Below are 16696 nucleotides of genomic sequence, written 5' to 3'. Positions count from 1 at the left end.
TGGCAGTTTGCTTTCTTACCCTTCACTCAAAAATCAGTCACATTACTTTCACATGGTTTAGAAATGTCCAATGCATTTCTAACATCTTTTTTTTTTTTTTTTTTTTTTTTGAGACATTCTTTGGTCCAAGCCTTGTCTCCAGCCTGCCTTGTCCAAGTCTTGACTATGTGGCCTCACCGCTATAAGACAAGACCTAGTGGCCCCCAGAACCCAAGGGCTCAACCTGCAGGGGGGCTGTGGCTAGGCAGAAGACCAGCCCTGGTCTTGCTCCGCATCCTGCCTTGCATTCCCCTTGCCACTCCCCAGGTGGGTTTCCCAGACTCCAGGGCCCATAACACATGTGTAAAGATGAGGTGAAAGGCTATTTTTGCCAAAAAAATTTCCTTCAAAAATTGGAAGATCCATCTGAACAAAACATGAAAGAGCATAAGCATTGGCAAGTTAAATTTAAAAACATTGATACAACAGGCTAAGAGCAAATTTTAAAAGAAGTTGACTGCAGAGGCAAAAAAAAACCTCATATTAAAACCTTTTTAAATATATCCAAAGCAGGAAGCCTGCAATAGAGTCAGCTGTACCATTAGATGACAAGTGCAAGGTGATGAATATAGGGAAAAGTAACCCATGCTGTAGTTACACAATCAGGCCGATACAGTAAGGAGCGGTAGGAAGGGGTGCGTTAGGGCCGGGCGCACCCGCGTTTGCCGCAGGCACAGTTCGGATCACCTACCGCTCGATACTGTATTTAAATAGCTTGCAAATGCAAGCTGCGTCCAAGAAGTGTCCGTGAAGCGTTAGGCCCGCGCAATCCATTTTACTGTATAGAGCGCTATACAGCGCCTATACAGTATCCTGGGTGCGCTGGTACCTGTCATTTCAATTGTCATTTCAAATGACGTTTGAAATGACAGGTACCAGGGGGGATTGCGAGTCCTCTCTCCCCCCCTCCCGAAGCAAGGCGCAGGGCGAAAATTAAAACAAAAGTGAATAAAGTGTAATAAAAGTAAACTTGCTGCATGTGAATTTTCTTTGAACAGTCCTCTCTCCCTCTCCTCTTCCCGAGGCACGCACCGAGGCTCCCCTGCCTCCCAGGGTCAGCCAGCGGCGAAAGCGGCTTCCAGCAGCCCCCGCCGAAGGTGAATGAATGTGCGCCTGTGAGTGCAATTTTGGCGCTCAAGGCGTGGCGTCACGGCGTGTGACATCGGCGTTTGCTAATGAACTGCCTTAAGCGCCCAAATTGCATTCATTCACCTTCGCCGGCGGGGGCTGCTGGAAGCCGCTTTGGCTCCCCTGCCCCCGCCGGCGAAGGTGAATGAATGCACGCCTGTGTGCACAATTTGGGTGCTCAAGGCAGTGCATCAGCGAACGCCGACGTCAAACGTCGTGACGTCACGCCTTGAGTGCCAAAATTGCACACACAGGCTTACACAGGCGTGCATTCATTTACCGCCGGCGGGGGCTGCTGGAAGCCGCTTTCACCGCCGTCTCCCTCCGCCTGGATGAATGCACGCCCGCCGGCTCCCTACACCTGGATGAATGCACGCCTGCCGGCAAAGGTGCATTCATTCACTCACCTTCGCCGGCGGGCGTGCATTCATCCAGGCGTACGGGCGTGCATTCATCCACCTTCGCCGGCGAGGGCTGCTGGAAGCCGCTTTTGCCGCCGGCTGCCCCCGGGAGGCAGGGGAGCCGCAGTGCGCGCCTCGGGAGGAGGGGAGAGAGGACTGTTCAAAGAAAATTCACATGGAGTAAGTTTACTTTTATTACACTTTATTTACTTTTGTTTTAATGACATGTCGAGCCGATTTTCGCCCTGCGCCTTGCTTCGGGAGGGGGGGGATTTTGACCGGAGCCTGCCTATTGCTGTCACACCACACTGACGCCAGGGTAAGGGTCCCGGGGGATGAAGGGGTCGTTTGCCCATGAAATTTCGTCTCTCTGACCCGACGCTCCACACTAACGCAGGGTTAAGGGTAGGCGGTAAGTTAGCAGGTTAAACGCGTGGCAAAACTACAGGTTAAAAAGGAGATAATCGGGGCGCACATTACTGTATGGGAGGGAATAGCTAATCGGAGCCTTTACATCTCATATACATGCTGCGGGCGGAAAGGGTTACCGGTTGATTTAAAGAAGCAGTAAGGATGAGTTAAAAGGGATAGTGAATCGCGGGTTGGACTTACACGGCCAAATTGTGAGTTAGAAGCGGGTTAGAAGCAGGGTAACCGCGGCCGCACTTTACTGTATCAGCCTGAATGTTAGGTTCCATAGTGGAAGTTACCACCCAGGAAAAAGATCTAGGCACCATAATGGAAATTACATTAAAATCATCAGCTCAGTGTGCCGCAGCAGTCAAAAAAGCAAACAATGTTAGGAATTATTAGGAAGGGAATGGTGAATAAAACAAACATAATGCCTCTATCGCTCATTGGTGAGCTTGCACCTTGAATACTGTTTGCAATTCTGGCCTCAACATCTCAAAAAAGATATAGTTGCATTGGAGAAGTTACAGAGAAGGGTGACCAAAATGATAAAGAGGTTGGAATGGCTCTCCTATGAGGAAAGTCTAAAGAGGTTAGGGCTGTTCAGCTTGGAGAAGTGATGACTGAGAGGGTATATGTTAGAGGTCTTTAAAATCATGAGAGGAACAGGTAAATGTGAATCTGTTATATACTCTTTCAGATAATATAAGCACTAGGGGGCATTCTATGAAGTTAGCAAGTAGCACATTTAAAACAAATTTTTATTTATGTTTTTTATTTTAAATAAAAAGTAAATAAAATAAATTGGAGAAAAATCTTTTTCATTAAACACATAATTAAGTTCTGGAATTCACTGCCAGAGGATGTGGTTAAGGCAGTTGGTGTAACTAAGTTTAAAAGAGGTTTAGATAAGTTCCTAGAGAAGAAGTCCATAAACTGCTATTAATCATGTTGACTTCGGGAACAGCCACTGCTTATTACCAATATTAATAGCACAGATCTACTTAATGTTTGGATACTTGCCAACTATTTGTATCCTGGATTGGCCACTGGTGAAAATAGGATGCAGGGCTTGGCGGACCCTCGATCTGACCCAGTAATGCAACTTATGTTCTTACCAGCATATATTTACTTCAGCTTTTTTCAGGTGTAAGACAGAATAAACTCATAGCCACAAACTGACTGGATGAGGGGTCTGGGAAAACTGAGGGGAGTGCAGGCTGAAGAAACAGAGGGATCTTGATGACTTATAGACTGAAAAAACTGGTGGACTAAGTGGTTAAAATGGCTATTTCCTTCATGCGCATGTGTTTTAAAATGCACTCACTTATGGATGTAAAAGCCGACAAGTCCTAAGGAAAGATATGCAAATGTTTCCTTGTATAACCACTTAAAATTAGGAGCACACATACATGTGCTAGGTATATTTTATATTATGCATGAACGCTTGCAAGGACAATTGAAAATTCCAGCCTATGTGGGTGCATGTGTGGTCATTTTAAAGTTACCATCTTTACATTTATTTCGGTCCCTTCATTTCAATTTCATTCATCTAAGTCTCAGTGATAAACAAAAGACTCCCAATTATTCTTCCAGAATTCGATTATATATTTCCACAGTCTTATTTTGAACAGTGCAAGCATTCAACAAAGCACAATAAAAAACAACAAATGTGCAACACAAACCTTTGGTCAACAGAATGTTTAACAGATCTTGTCTATGATCTCTGTGCTAGATCTTTCTAGTACCAGAAATGTAATCTGTGCAATGACTGGCCCATTATCAACAGAACAAATCTAGTCATTTAAATAAAATTCAACCACCAACTTTAAAAAGACACTCCCTAAAACACTGCCCTCTGCGAAGCTTGCTAAAAGATTCTCCCCTTTAGCTTACACCTTAGGCGAGCCACCTAACAGCAGCAGAGGCAGCGTTTAGACCGTAGGTGATGTCAGTAGTTAGGTCGGTAGGCAGGGGCCTCCACTTTACTTCAAGGGGCAGAGTTTGAGCCCCCAGTAGCTAGCTCACTTCAGGCAATGAGATGGCATAAGAACATAAGAACTTGCCATGATGGGTCAGACCAAGGGTCCATCAAGCCCAGCATCCTGTTTCCAACAGTGGCCAAACCAGGCCACAAGAACCTGGCAATCACCCAGAATGTCAGCCAAAGGCAGGGGCAGCCTCTAGCACTCCACAGCTTCCTCAGGAACAAAGCAGCTGCAACAGTAGTGAATACCAAGTGACAACAGATTCTGCAAAACACGGTTGTAAGGTTATTGCTTGATAAGAAGAGGTCTGATTATGCTATGCCTCTCTTATTAGAGCTACATTAGTTTCCAATCAAAACAGAATTTAAAAATACTTATGAATTGCTGTTTCCAGATTTAATAAAATTGCTCAGAGTGCTGCACAAAAATTCACACATATTGTAAATTTATTACATAAAATCCAAAATAAAAGTATCACATAAAAGCACAGAGCAAAAAAGACAAAATTAACACTCTTGCCATAGCATACTATAAACCGCTGTTACATTAAAATCTTTATTTGTAGTGGTAATCTCCTCTCAAACATTTTTACACACTTCCTAAATTATTTTCAAAGCTCTGTATAGCAGGGTTTCCTAAACTTTTATCCTATGTGACCACATTTTAGCATTTGAAAATTTGTATGAGCCCAGATGACAACCAAAACAAATCTGCAGTGGGGTGGTGCCCCTCCAATTACTCCACTCTCACCCTTCTTATGCTCTAGCTGATCCCCTCTCAACTATCTCCCTGCCAGCTGATACCCTCTTATATCCCCCAGCATCTTTTAGCTTCCTGTCCTTGTTCCCTCCTGCTGATCCCTCTCACCCCAAGCCCTTTATATTTATTTATTTATTTAACATTTTTCTATACCGACCTTCAAGGTTAAATACCATATCAGGTCGGTTTACATCGAACAGGGGTAGATCAGTGTAACATAACATAACAAAGGAACAACTTTTTATAATTAGTGGAGGTAAAGCAGAAAAGTAAGAAAGTTACATAATAACAAGGACCATGAACTAGGAAGCTGAATTCAGCTGGAAAAAGAGAAACCTTAAGAATGTATTAAATTAAAATACTAGGAGACTAGTAACTGATGAGAATATTGAAGGGGCGAAGTTCCAAATTCAATGCTGAGTAGTTGTAGTTGTCTAGTGAAAGTTTGAAGGATCAGGGAAGGCTTGTAAGAAGAGCCAAGTTTTGAGTTTTTTTTTTAAATGTTGGTAGGCACCAATGTATGTATATAAAGCCCCATCTGATTTTCTGTCATCCTCTCCCCTCTCTCACACTTCCTGGCCTCACCACTACCCCTTTAATCCTTCTCACATCCACCCCAGCTGATCCCCCCCCCCCCCCCCCAAACCCAGCAACTCTTTTACATCCCCCAGTCGATCATCTTTCATTCCCCATCTCTCAACCTCCATAGTCTTTCCTCTAACACACACACACTTTTCCAGCTGATCCTCCTTCTGAAACCCCCTATCAGTTAAATCCAGCCCTCAAAGCCCTCCTCCAAACACCCCCATGGCAGGGATCAAGGACAACATTCTTCTTTGGGCCACAGGCCAATAGTGGATGATAAATGGTGGGAAGAGAGTGCAGGCTGAGGAAAGAAATTCTTCTCTTGGGATGGTTCAATGGTGGATGAGGAGAGGTGCAGTGGCAATTTCCATCAGTTCGTGCACTCTCAGCCCTCCTCTCCCCTCATAGTGGTTCCAAGCTAGATACTGATCCGCATGCGACAGTGGCATTAGTAATGAAAGTTAGTGTGGAATCTCTGAGCCAATGCAAGCTCATAGGCCCTGCAAAGGCCCCAATCCCTTCTCATGCAGGGATTCCTGTTATCACAAACTCATGAAAGGGCAGTGCCACTGCATGATGGCTCACAGGACCCAAGCTGATTTTCACTACTAATGTTTCTGCGCTTGGTACCTAAGAGTGCTGCTGTTTAAGGTATTTGTGTCCCCAGCTGAAGGTTTTCTGACCCCATTTGGAGTAACAATCCATAGTTTGGGAAGCATGCAGTACAGCATTTAAGGTGTATCAGTTTGGTATGTCTAAGCATTTAGCAGATTTACTACTACAGCGCTATACGACATACACAGCACGGTACAAACATAAAAAAAGACAGTCCCTGCTCAATAGAGCTTACAGTTTAATAAGAGACATACAGGACTAGAGACTTAGGTGATTTAATAAAGCAAAGTGAGGGCCAAAAAGGAAAGAAAGCTAGTTAATAAGGCTAAAAGCAGACAATCAGGCCTAAGATTTAAAAGTGACTTAAAAAAAAATGAGTCTTTAGATGGGATTTAAAAATGGCGAGAGGGGGAGCATGATGCACCAGTTCAGGAAGACTACTCCAAGCACATGGCGCAGCCAGGTGAAAAGCACAGAGTCAGGAACTGGCAGAAGATGAGACAGGCATAGATAGGAGTGACTTGTCTGATGAGCGGAGTGCACGAGGATTTCCTGGGATACCATACTGCAAGGAAACTCTGCTCTTCACAATAGGCTGGCAGGCCAGGATTAACACAAATAAACCTGTTACTAGGCAGACTGCTTTTATTTTTGGCTGTGTCTGTGGAATGCGATGCCGCTGGATCTGCACGTAGAAGTGAATTATTTAACCTTCCAGAAAAAGGAGAAACCATGGCTTTTTACAGAAGCTTTCAGTGGTTGATGAATTCAGCCTTTGAGTGGTTATGGTGGTTTTAGTGGAAGTCTTTTAACATGGATTTAATTTGTTACACTGGAAGTTAAACTTGGGAAGGGGCAGGGTTATTTATATTGTAGTTTTGATTGCTTACATTTTGCATTTGCAGATATGTATGTATGTATGTGGTCTCTGTGACTCACTCTGCACTGCAAGGTTAGGGTGAAATAGCAAATCTAACTAAATAAAATTAAACAACCAAAAAATTAAGCAGAAAAGAAATAAAGCAAAAATCTAAAATTAACTGATTGTCATATCACTGACATATGCAGACATTTGTAGCCAAACTTATGGAGAGGATAGTCAACAAACAGTTATCTGAATACCTAGAAGAGCATAAAATACTCACAACAGCCCAATTCGGATTCCGCAAATCCCTTAGTACGGAATCCCTCCTAACCTCTCTAACTGACAGAGTCCTCGTAGGTCTGGAGAAAAAGACCCCATACCTCCTGATTCTCCTCGACCTATCAGCTGCGTTTGATACCGTAAAACACTCTATCCTGATCGACCGGCTCTCAGACATAGGCATCTCAGGATCAGCCCTGGAATGGTTCAGATCCTTCCTACACAATAGGACTTTCAAGGTCAGAATCAGCAACAAGGATTCCCTCCCGGTCAAATCCTCTTTCGGAGTTCCCCAAGGATCCTCTCTCTCCCCCACCCTCTTTAACATCTATCTTCTCCCCCTATGTCATCTACTCTCAAGTCTTAAGGTCACACACTTCATATACGCAGACGATGTTCAGATTCTGCTGCCAATCACTGACTCCATCTCCAGCACCATCAACTTCTGGAACAATTGTCTACAGTCCATAAACTCACTCCTATCTAGCCTTAACCTAGTACTTAATACGTCAAAAACAGAACTTTTGCTTATCACTCCAGATGAGAACCTTCAGCCTACCAACAACCTAACCTCACCACCAATGATCAATTCCACTCAAGTAAGAGACCTGGGGGTCACCTTAGACAAAAGGCTGAACCTCAAAGAATTTGTCAAGAACACAACAAAAGAATGCTACTATAAACTACATATTCTGAAAAAGCTGAAACCTCTCCTGCATTTTCAGGACTTCAGAACAGTCCTCCAAACAATACTATTTTCCAAGATCGATTACTGCAACTCTCTGCTTATAGACCTTCCAACCATAACCACAAAACCTCTACAAATGTTGCAGAACTCCGCCGCAAGGATTCTCACTAACACCAGCAGAAGTGAACACATAACACCCATACTAAAACACTTACACTGGCTCCCCATCAGATCCAGAATCATTTTCAAAGTGCTAACTATAACACACAAGAACATCCATTCACAAACGTCGCTAGATCTAAGCCTTCCACTTCGCCTACACGAGTCTTCAAGACCAATCAGAAACAGATACTTAGGCACCTTACACGTACCTTCAGCCAAGTCCTCACTCAAGAAACGTGCATTCTCGACTGCCAGCCCCCTTCATTGGAATGCCCTCCCCACGGACATTCGCCTCGAAACGTGTACTCGAACATTCAAAAAGAAACTCAAGACCTGGCTCTTTACAAAAGCCTACACTTAAAGGTCTAGCTCAGAACCACATCCCAGAACTTGAATCATTCTCGCTTTTATAATCATATCAAACTCCTCCTAATTTTTATCCTTGGTCTCACAATTCCAAATCATTAAATATTTGAGCATGCTACACCAATACCTCTTAATCCAGATGGAACCTCAGTTTTTGAAGTCTTCACTCCTATAGAAATAACCGCCAGTTCTTATTTACTTAACCCTATTCTGTAGACGTAAACATTTCATGAAGACTGTAATCTGTAAACACCTGTATTTATTATAAGAATTTGTATTTACTATTTATATTTATTATTTAGCTATTAACATTGTTCTGTTACCACTTGGTACTATTTCTCTCCTTTACCTCAAACTCTAAGTTCCTACTAAGTTAGCCATGTTTTTTATACCCAATTGTTGGATGTAATTGTATATATTTGTTTAATTGTTCAATCTGTTTGATGTAATTTTCTGTTCCTTGTTCTGTGTAAACCGAAGTGGTATGCACAAGTGCATGAACTCCGGTATATAAAAGCCTTTAAATAAATAAATAATAATAAATAAATATTACATCAAAACGTACTCCACACAGACAGAAGTGGCCTTATAAGGTTGTACCACTAGAGAAAAAGAAAAATATTAAGAAAATAAAGAGAAATTAACTGTTGAAGGGCATAGAACACTTAGGGGTACTTTTATAAACATTGCATACATTTGCAAAAACTTATGTGCCCAACTTATACCACTTTCAAAGTGGCATTACATGCTTAAGGGTGCTTTGAAAAATGATTCCTGCAAAACTGTGCATACACACAATTACACCTGCCATTTGACGCACATAGTTCTGATGAGAGACTTTGCCTAGCTTTAAAAAGTATGTGCCTAAACAGTTAATTCCAATTTCATCTGAAGTACAAAATTTAGGTGGGTTTTTTTTATTCCACCCGGTCTTTTCACCCCAGGTGAAAACAGTCATTCAAAATGCATTTTACAAATTGAGAATAATACAACCACTGAACCAGATTCATTTTCACATAGCTACAGCCACTAATGTTATCTAGTCTGCACTATTGTAATGCTGTTTACATTGGCTTTTGCCATCCATCAATTTTGGAGCTTTGCAGGTAGTCCAGAATGCTTACAGGTAGTCCTGTGTGCTTACTGGTGTTCAATGGCAGGATCATGCTACACCTATTTTGAGAGCCCTTCACTGGCTACCGGTGCAATGTCATACTGTTAAGATTTTAACTCTGGTACAAAAGGCCTTGAAGGCCAATGTGCCATTGTGCATTAACCCGGTTTTAAAGATCTCCAATCCAGTGGGGTCTACTAGATATGCTATCAATTCAATCACTAAGGCTATCAGAATTAAGAGCAAGGTGATATGGAGTCAGTGCCCTATTACTATGGAACTTTCTTCCCGATGTATTGAGGTCTGATAACTGTATCCATTTTAGAAAACAAGTGAAGGCAATGCTCTTTGAGCAAGTGTTTTGGTCAACATGACCATGGGCCTGATTTTTTGGGTGTACATTTAATTGGCCGAAATAACTAATGATAGGATTTTGCTGACTCAAGAACCAATGCTGAGAGTATGGGACTGACTATGAGGTGACTTATGCTGAGAAACAGGCTAGGCTGAAGGATTAATGCAGGGATGGCCCACTCCGGTCCTCAAGAGCCATAAACAGGCCAGGTTTTCAGGATATCCATAATGAATAAGTATGAGATAGAAAATTCCAGCACTGTCTCCATTGTATGCAAATCTCTCTTATCCGTATTCATTGTGGAAACCTTGAAAACCTGGCCTGTTTGTGACTCTCTAGGACTGGAGTTGGAAACTCCTGACAATGTATATTTGTGAATTGTAATAATGACTGATATATATATATATATGTCTAATAATTCACCTAGGGTAGTGAACAGTATGGATGAGAAAATATTAAAATAAAATCAAGTAGCATACACAAGTCCCTACCCTATTGAGACTCCAAGGAAGGAGTCAAGGCCTAGGAAACCTAAGTTCTTGACACTCAGGTAGAAAGCAGATTTAGTTGAGGAGGCTGCTATGCCCCAGCATACGCTCCTTACAATTAGAGTGCACCAACTGCAAACAAATGCGCATTAATCTCAATTAACCTTCCTACCCGAGTCCCTGGGACATTAAAAGGCATATGCTTCTGCCATATATTATTGTACTATTGTAGCATCAAAAGCCCAAGTTTTAGTATCTCTTGAGGAGAGAATGTGCTGTGAAAGCCAGTGGAACCTCAGTCATCTACAGTCCTCCTACAGCTCTGTCTATAGAACAGCAACAAAAGCTACTAGGTGTTAAGTTCCAAAACCATATCCTGAACTTGAAAGAGAACTATCAGACTACGGTGTTCAATGGAAAAACAGGAAATTGGAAAAAGTACTCAGATTCTGTCAGAAGCTGCTTAGCCTGCAAAAGGAGTGTGGTAGATATGACAGAGCCTCACACAGTTGCTGCTGTTTCAGTTGAAGGGCAAATGACTGAAGAGTGAGCTACTTTGCTAGATCATGAGGCTGGGTACTGCATTTTGTTGGATGACTGCACAGATCCGTAGGCAATAAAGGACACTGGGCAACAATGAAAGTGTTACTGACCTAAAAAGGTCCTACTCTGTAGTATCTTGATATGCTGAACACGAATATGAACATGAAAAGTTTTTATTGGCTCTCGTTTTGAAGATATTTAATATAGTTCACTTTCTATGTTTAGTCATGTAAATTTATCCAGTAGGACTGTAAATAAGCCTAGAATGATGTAATATTGCATCATATTGCATAATACCATCATGCACACATCATCCAGAGTTTATTACATCCTTTTCTGATGCAATGCAGTTCTACTGCCATGCTGCTGCTGAGTAAGCTGACGTCAGCAGTGTACTATATGAAGCCCAGTCAGAAAGGGTGAGCATTTGAAATATTCATGCTGGCTGACTACTGCTGGACACTCCGCAGAGATGCTCCCGATCAGGTGTACAAGAGACAAGCAAAGAAATCTAAGACGTAGTCTATGACTTCATTTTTCAAACGGTATTAACCGTAGGTCTCCTACTATTGGCATACAATTCAAGATGTAATTATATTATTGCATATTACAAAAAAACTAGAGCCAATTTTGCATTTTCACAGTCACATTCATGTTCAGCACATGGAAATTTATAAGAATTGACTAATTTCATTTCAGTAACATGACTTTTGTGAAAATTTGTTGCCCAGTATTATGTTTCTAACCAATGGTATGCTGGTCCGGAAGACGATGGCTGGCCCTCTATTAAAGAAATATAATGTCCTCATATTGGATGAAACTCATGAAAGAACCTTGTACGCAGACATTGCCGCTGGCTTAATAAAGGTTCAGAAGCAGCATAGAGATCTCCGGTTGATAGTAGCCAGGGCCACACTTGATGCTGAGGTAGGAGAGATTAATATGTGCAAACATGAGTCTTTCACCTTAAAAAAAATATTAATAACTCCCCCCCCCCACAAAAAAATCTTGAACTCTACAGGACTAGTCAATATTTCCAAAATACAGATGGAAACTGCACTACTCATCCAGCATTGATTCAAATTATTGTTAAATTTTTCAAGCTGCTTCTCTATTTCTCCTAACCACCATCTCCCTACCTTCCAAAAAGTATTACAAAGCTCTAGTAAGTGTGTCAGTTGTTAGGTATGAACTTACAGTGAGATTTTAATGCTGTCTAATGTATTTTGAGATTTGTTATTTTATGATTACTTATGTGGAGGGGTGGTGCTATATGTTAAAAAGGGCATAGAATCAAACAGAACAAAAGTTCCACAGGAAACAAAAAATACTGTAGAATCTTTATGAATAGCAATTCCATGTGAGAAGGGATTCAGAACAGTGGGGGTGTACTACCATCCACCTAGTCAGAATGAACAGACAGATGATGAAATGCTAACAGGAATTAGGGATGCTAACAAACATAGCAATATGGTAATAATGAGTGATTTCAATTACCCCAGTATTGACTAGGTAAATGTCACATCAGGACATGCTAAGGAGCTAAAATTTCTATATAAAATAAATGACTGCTTCATGGCGCAGCTGGTACAAGAACTGACAGAGGGGGAGCTAGTTTAGCCCTATTGCTTAATGGAACCCATGATTTGGTAAAAGAGGTAATTGTGGGAAGCCCTCTTGGCAATAGTGATCATACATGCTCAAATTTGATAACTGAAGGAAGTATGCTAAAGAAATCTACTGCGATAGCATTTAACTCTCAAAAGGGAGGTTATGATAAACTGAGAAAAATGCTTAGGAAAAAAAATCAGACATAGATGTTATTTAAAAATGCCCAGCCCAGATGTTCCTATGTTCCACCCATACCATACTGCAATGCTGAAAAAAGGTAGAAGCATCCAGACCAAGAGGCATCTGAGATTACTTACTGAGCCACCTTCTCCTGCTGAGGAACAGTTAGGGGAGGGCCAAGGTCAGGCACCCCACCTGAGATATCTTCAACCAGACCACATCCAGCTGGGAAGAACCAGGTTTAGCCAAAAACAGGAGGCACTCAGCCTCCAAGCAGTGCTGGCACAAAGCAGCAGGTATTCCAGAAAGAGACACCCGAAAAGAACAGACAGTTTAAAGATAAGGCGCTTAGGCTTCTGAGGCACAGGTGGTATCACGGCCGCCCATGTGCAGAGAGGCAGCTGGAGGCATGCATCTAACTGCTTTTTTGTATGTATGTATGTATGTATGTATATATATATATATATATATATATATATATATATATATAAAGTTTAAAAGAAAAAGATAAGAAACAGAGAGTAGGGCTACATGGTCAATTTTCATAATGAAGAAAAGTGAATAGTGGAGTACCCCAGGGATCTGTACTAGGACTGTTTCTTTTTAACATATTCATAAATGACCTAGAGATGGGAACAAGTGAGGTGATCATATTCACTGATGATACAAAATTATTCAAAGTTGTGAAATTGCAAGATGACCTTGCAAGACTGGGCATTTAAATGACAGATGACATTTAATGTGGACAAGTGCAAAATAATGCATGTAGGAAGAGCAACCCAATATTATAGCTACACAATGCAAGGTTCATCATGGATATTATATTGAAATCCTCTGCTCAGTGTGCGTCGGTGGCCAAGAAAGCAAATAGAATGTTAGAAATATTGGAAAAGGAATGGAGAATAAAATAGAGAATATCATAATCCCTCTGATTCACTCCAGGGTGCAACCATACCTCGAGTACCGTGTGCAGTTCTGGTTACTGCATCTCAAAAAAAAGACATAGCAGAATTAGAAAAGGTACAGAGAAGGGCAACCAAAATTATAAAGGGGATGGAACAATTCTCCTAGGCTAAGAGGTTACGGCTTTTCACTTAGGAGAAGAGACGGTTGAGGGGAGATATGATAGAGGTCTATAAAATAAATGAGAGGAATAGATAAATGTAAATCATTTGTTTACTCTTTCAAAAAGTACATAAGACTAGGGGTCATTCAACAAAGTTACTTGGTGATACATTTAAAACAAATAGGAGAAAATATATATTTTTTTATTCAATGCATAATTCAACTCTGGAATTCGTTACCATAAACCATCATTAAGGTGGACTTAGAAAAATTAAACGCTTAACCCTGGGATAAGCAACATGGAATCCATTTACCTTTTGTGATCCTTCCACGTACTTGAGATCTGGTTTAGCCACTGTTGGAAACACGATACTAGGCTTGATTCGCTTTTCGTCTGACCCAGTACGGTAAATATGTTCTTATGTATTTTTATACATTTTTTTTATTTTCATACATTTTTTTTTATTTGTAAACTGCTTTGATTTATTGCTTGAAAGACTGCCAAGACAAACACAAGCACAACCACCAGAGAACTGCCTTTTAGATATAGTGATTAGCAGAAACCAAGTAACAGACACATCCAGGTTCGGGGGGGGGGGGAAGGGGAGACAAAAAAACATCTCCTTTCAATTCCATTTTCCCCTTCTACATGTCCTCACGTCTCTTCGTATGGGTGGTATGCTGGAGGAGTGTGAGCTGGCTGAAACTCTGCCTGGGTGGCTTTGCTTTCTTTTTTCAGATTCCATTATAACTCATGATTATGTAACTCGAGGCTTAGAAGTCATCTGTGGTCTGTTGCATACCACGAGGTTCAAAAGGCAGAAAACAAAGGAATTAGAGTGTCACAAGTTTTCAATCATAGTCATGCTGGAAAAAAAGTACTTCTGCATGGTTTGTGGTTGTTCTGTTAAATTAGAATTATGCCTGTTCAGTTCCCAGATATAAAAAAAAAAAAAAAAAAAAAAAAAAAAAACCCACCAAACAAAGTAGCCGAATCTGTTTTTATGCCTACTACACCAAGCTAATATCTAAGATTTTTGTATCTAAATGAGATCAGAAAAGGCTCTTCTAGCTAAAGCCAGTGCTAATGATGTCTAGCTACTGAAACATATGAAGCACTTGCTTCTCATACAGGCGTTTCACTAGACATGTGCTTTCAAAGTACACCATTAGGTACTGTGCACATTTCACAATTATATGGCCCAATTCTGTAAAGTACGCTCGGCCGTGCGCACTGTTCAACATGCGTTTGGCCACGTCTTTGAGGGGCATCTATTACCCCTTATAAATGTAAGGGCTTTAGCGCCTCGAAAACACGCAGCCACCAAACTCCCTGAAAACAAATAGTGCTCATCAAATGCAAATGTATGTTGATGAGGCTATTAGTTAGTCACCCGGCATTCTGTAAGTAAAATGTGCAGCCAATCCACACATTTTATGCTCATAAATTAACACCTGCCCCTCTCTTGGGCCAAGGAGGCGCTAGAGGCACATAATCATCCATAGTGCCTCCTTTTAACACGACCCCTCATTTAAATATAGGATCGCGAGTCCAGGTCAGGTGGCTGGGCTCACATTGGGAGAGCAAGCGCTCAACACTGAGCGCCCGCTCTCCCGCTCTTCTTACTGAATCGGCCTGAAAGTCTGGAAACACTACAGTAAACGAACTCCACAGCCACTTGGGTTTTCAGAATATGAATATTCATTGTGGATGAGATAGATAGGCATACATTAGGGACACTGGCTGTTGTGTCACCAAAACAGATTTGGGAAGCTATGCTCTAGGTTCACTTTCTGTTCTAGGAATCAAGAAGGCTTTTGCTGTCAAGGAGCAATGAACAATGCTGGTGCCTTGTTCAAGTCATGTTTAAATAAGTTCAATTCCCAAAATATTCCTGGCACTTTAGAACATAAGAACATAAGATATGCCATAATGGGTCAGACCAACATCCATCAAGCCCAATATCCTGTTTCCAACAGTGGCAAATCCAGGTCACAAATATCTGGCAAGTACCCAAACATTAAATAAATCTCAAGATACTATTGCTTATTAATTAATAGCAGTTTATGGATTTTTCCTCTAGGAACTTATCCAGTTACACTAACTGCTGTAACCACATTCTCTGGCAATGAATTCCAGAGCTTAAGTAAGAGCTGAGTGAAAAAGAATTTTCTTAATTTGTTTTAAATGAGCTACTTGCTAACTTCATGGAGTGCTCCCTAGTCCTATTAGCTGAGAGTAAATAATTGATTTAGATGAACATGTTCAAGTCCTTTCATGATTTTTTAGACCTCTATCATATCCCCTCCCCCCAATCGCCTCTTCTCCAGACTGAACAGCCCTAACTTCCTTAGCCTTTCCTCATAGGGCAGCTGTTCCATGCTATTTATTTTGGTTGCCCTTCTCTGCACTTTCTCCAGTGAGCTATATCTTTTTCGAGATGCGGTGACCAGAACTGCACACAGTATTCAATATGCAGCCTCTCCATGGAGCGATAGAGGCATTTTGACATCCATTGTTTTATTTAATCATCAGAGGGCAATGAGGAAGAACCACCTCCTCCTCTCATCCCTTCAAGGGAACCTTTGCCAACACATTCTTCAAGGTCAGAAAGCCCAATAAGACCATCTCCAGGGGAGTCCCCAGCCAGCTTCATGGGCCTACCTCAGACCCTCCACATGAGCCTGCAGAATACTCTTCTCCTCCAGAGGATCTAACCTATTCACATTTTATTAAAAAGGAAGGCACTACCTTAAAAAGTAGACATAAGAACCAGATCCTCAATCAGAAGTCATGGGGATTCAAAAACTCCCTTCAGAACCCACACTCTTCCAACCCACCCAGGACTTCAAAAAGCACTAATGAAAGCATGGGAATCTCCCTCTTTCAGAGTTACCGCTGCCCATAAGCTGGATCTTAAATTCAGTTTGCAAAAACACCAGGCTAAGGGATTGTATAACTTCCCCATAATTCGGTAGTTGTAGAATCAGCCATGAAAAAGGAAAAAAAAAAAAGTCTCCATTGCGACTCACCCCTTTTTAAAGGGCCTGATT

The 16696-nt window shown here is 41.4% G+C and overlaps 1 protein-coding gene across 7 annotated transcripts in view; it reads right to left on the bottom strand.

The window, feature by feature from the left end:
• Positions 1-16696, bottom strand: part of PIKFYVE (phosphoinositide kinase, FYVE-type zinc finger containing) — a 404626-nt gene that overhangs the window by 334302 nt on the left and 53628 nt on the right. The gene's annotated exons all lie outside the window — the stretch shown is intronic.

Source organism: Rhinatrema bivittatum, chromosome 6 (assembly GCF_901001135.1).
Source record: "Rhinatrema bivittatum chromosome 6, aRhiBiv1.1, whole genome shotgun sequence".
Lineage (NCBI taxonomy): Eukaryota > Metazoa > Chordata > Amphibia > Gymnophiona > Rhinatrematidae > Rhinatrema > Rhinatrema bivittatum.
Note: the sequence above shows the minus strand (reverse complement) of the source record. Positions and strands in the feature narration are given on the sequence as shown.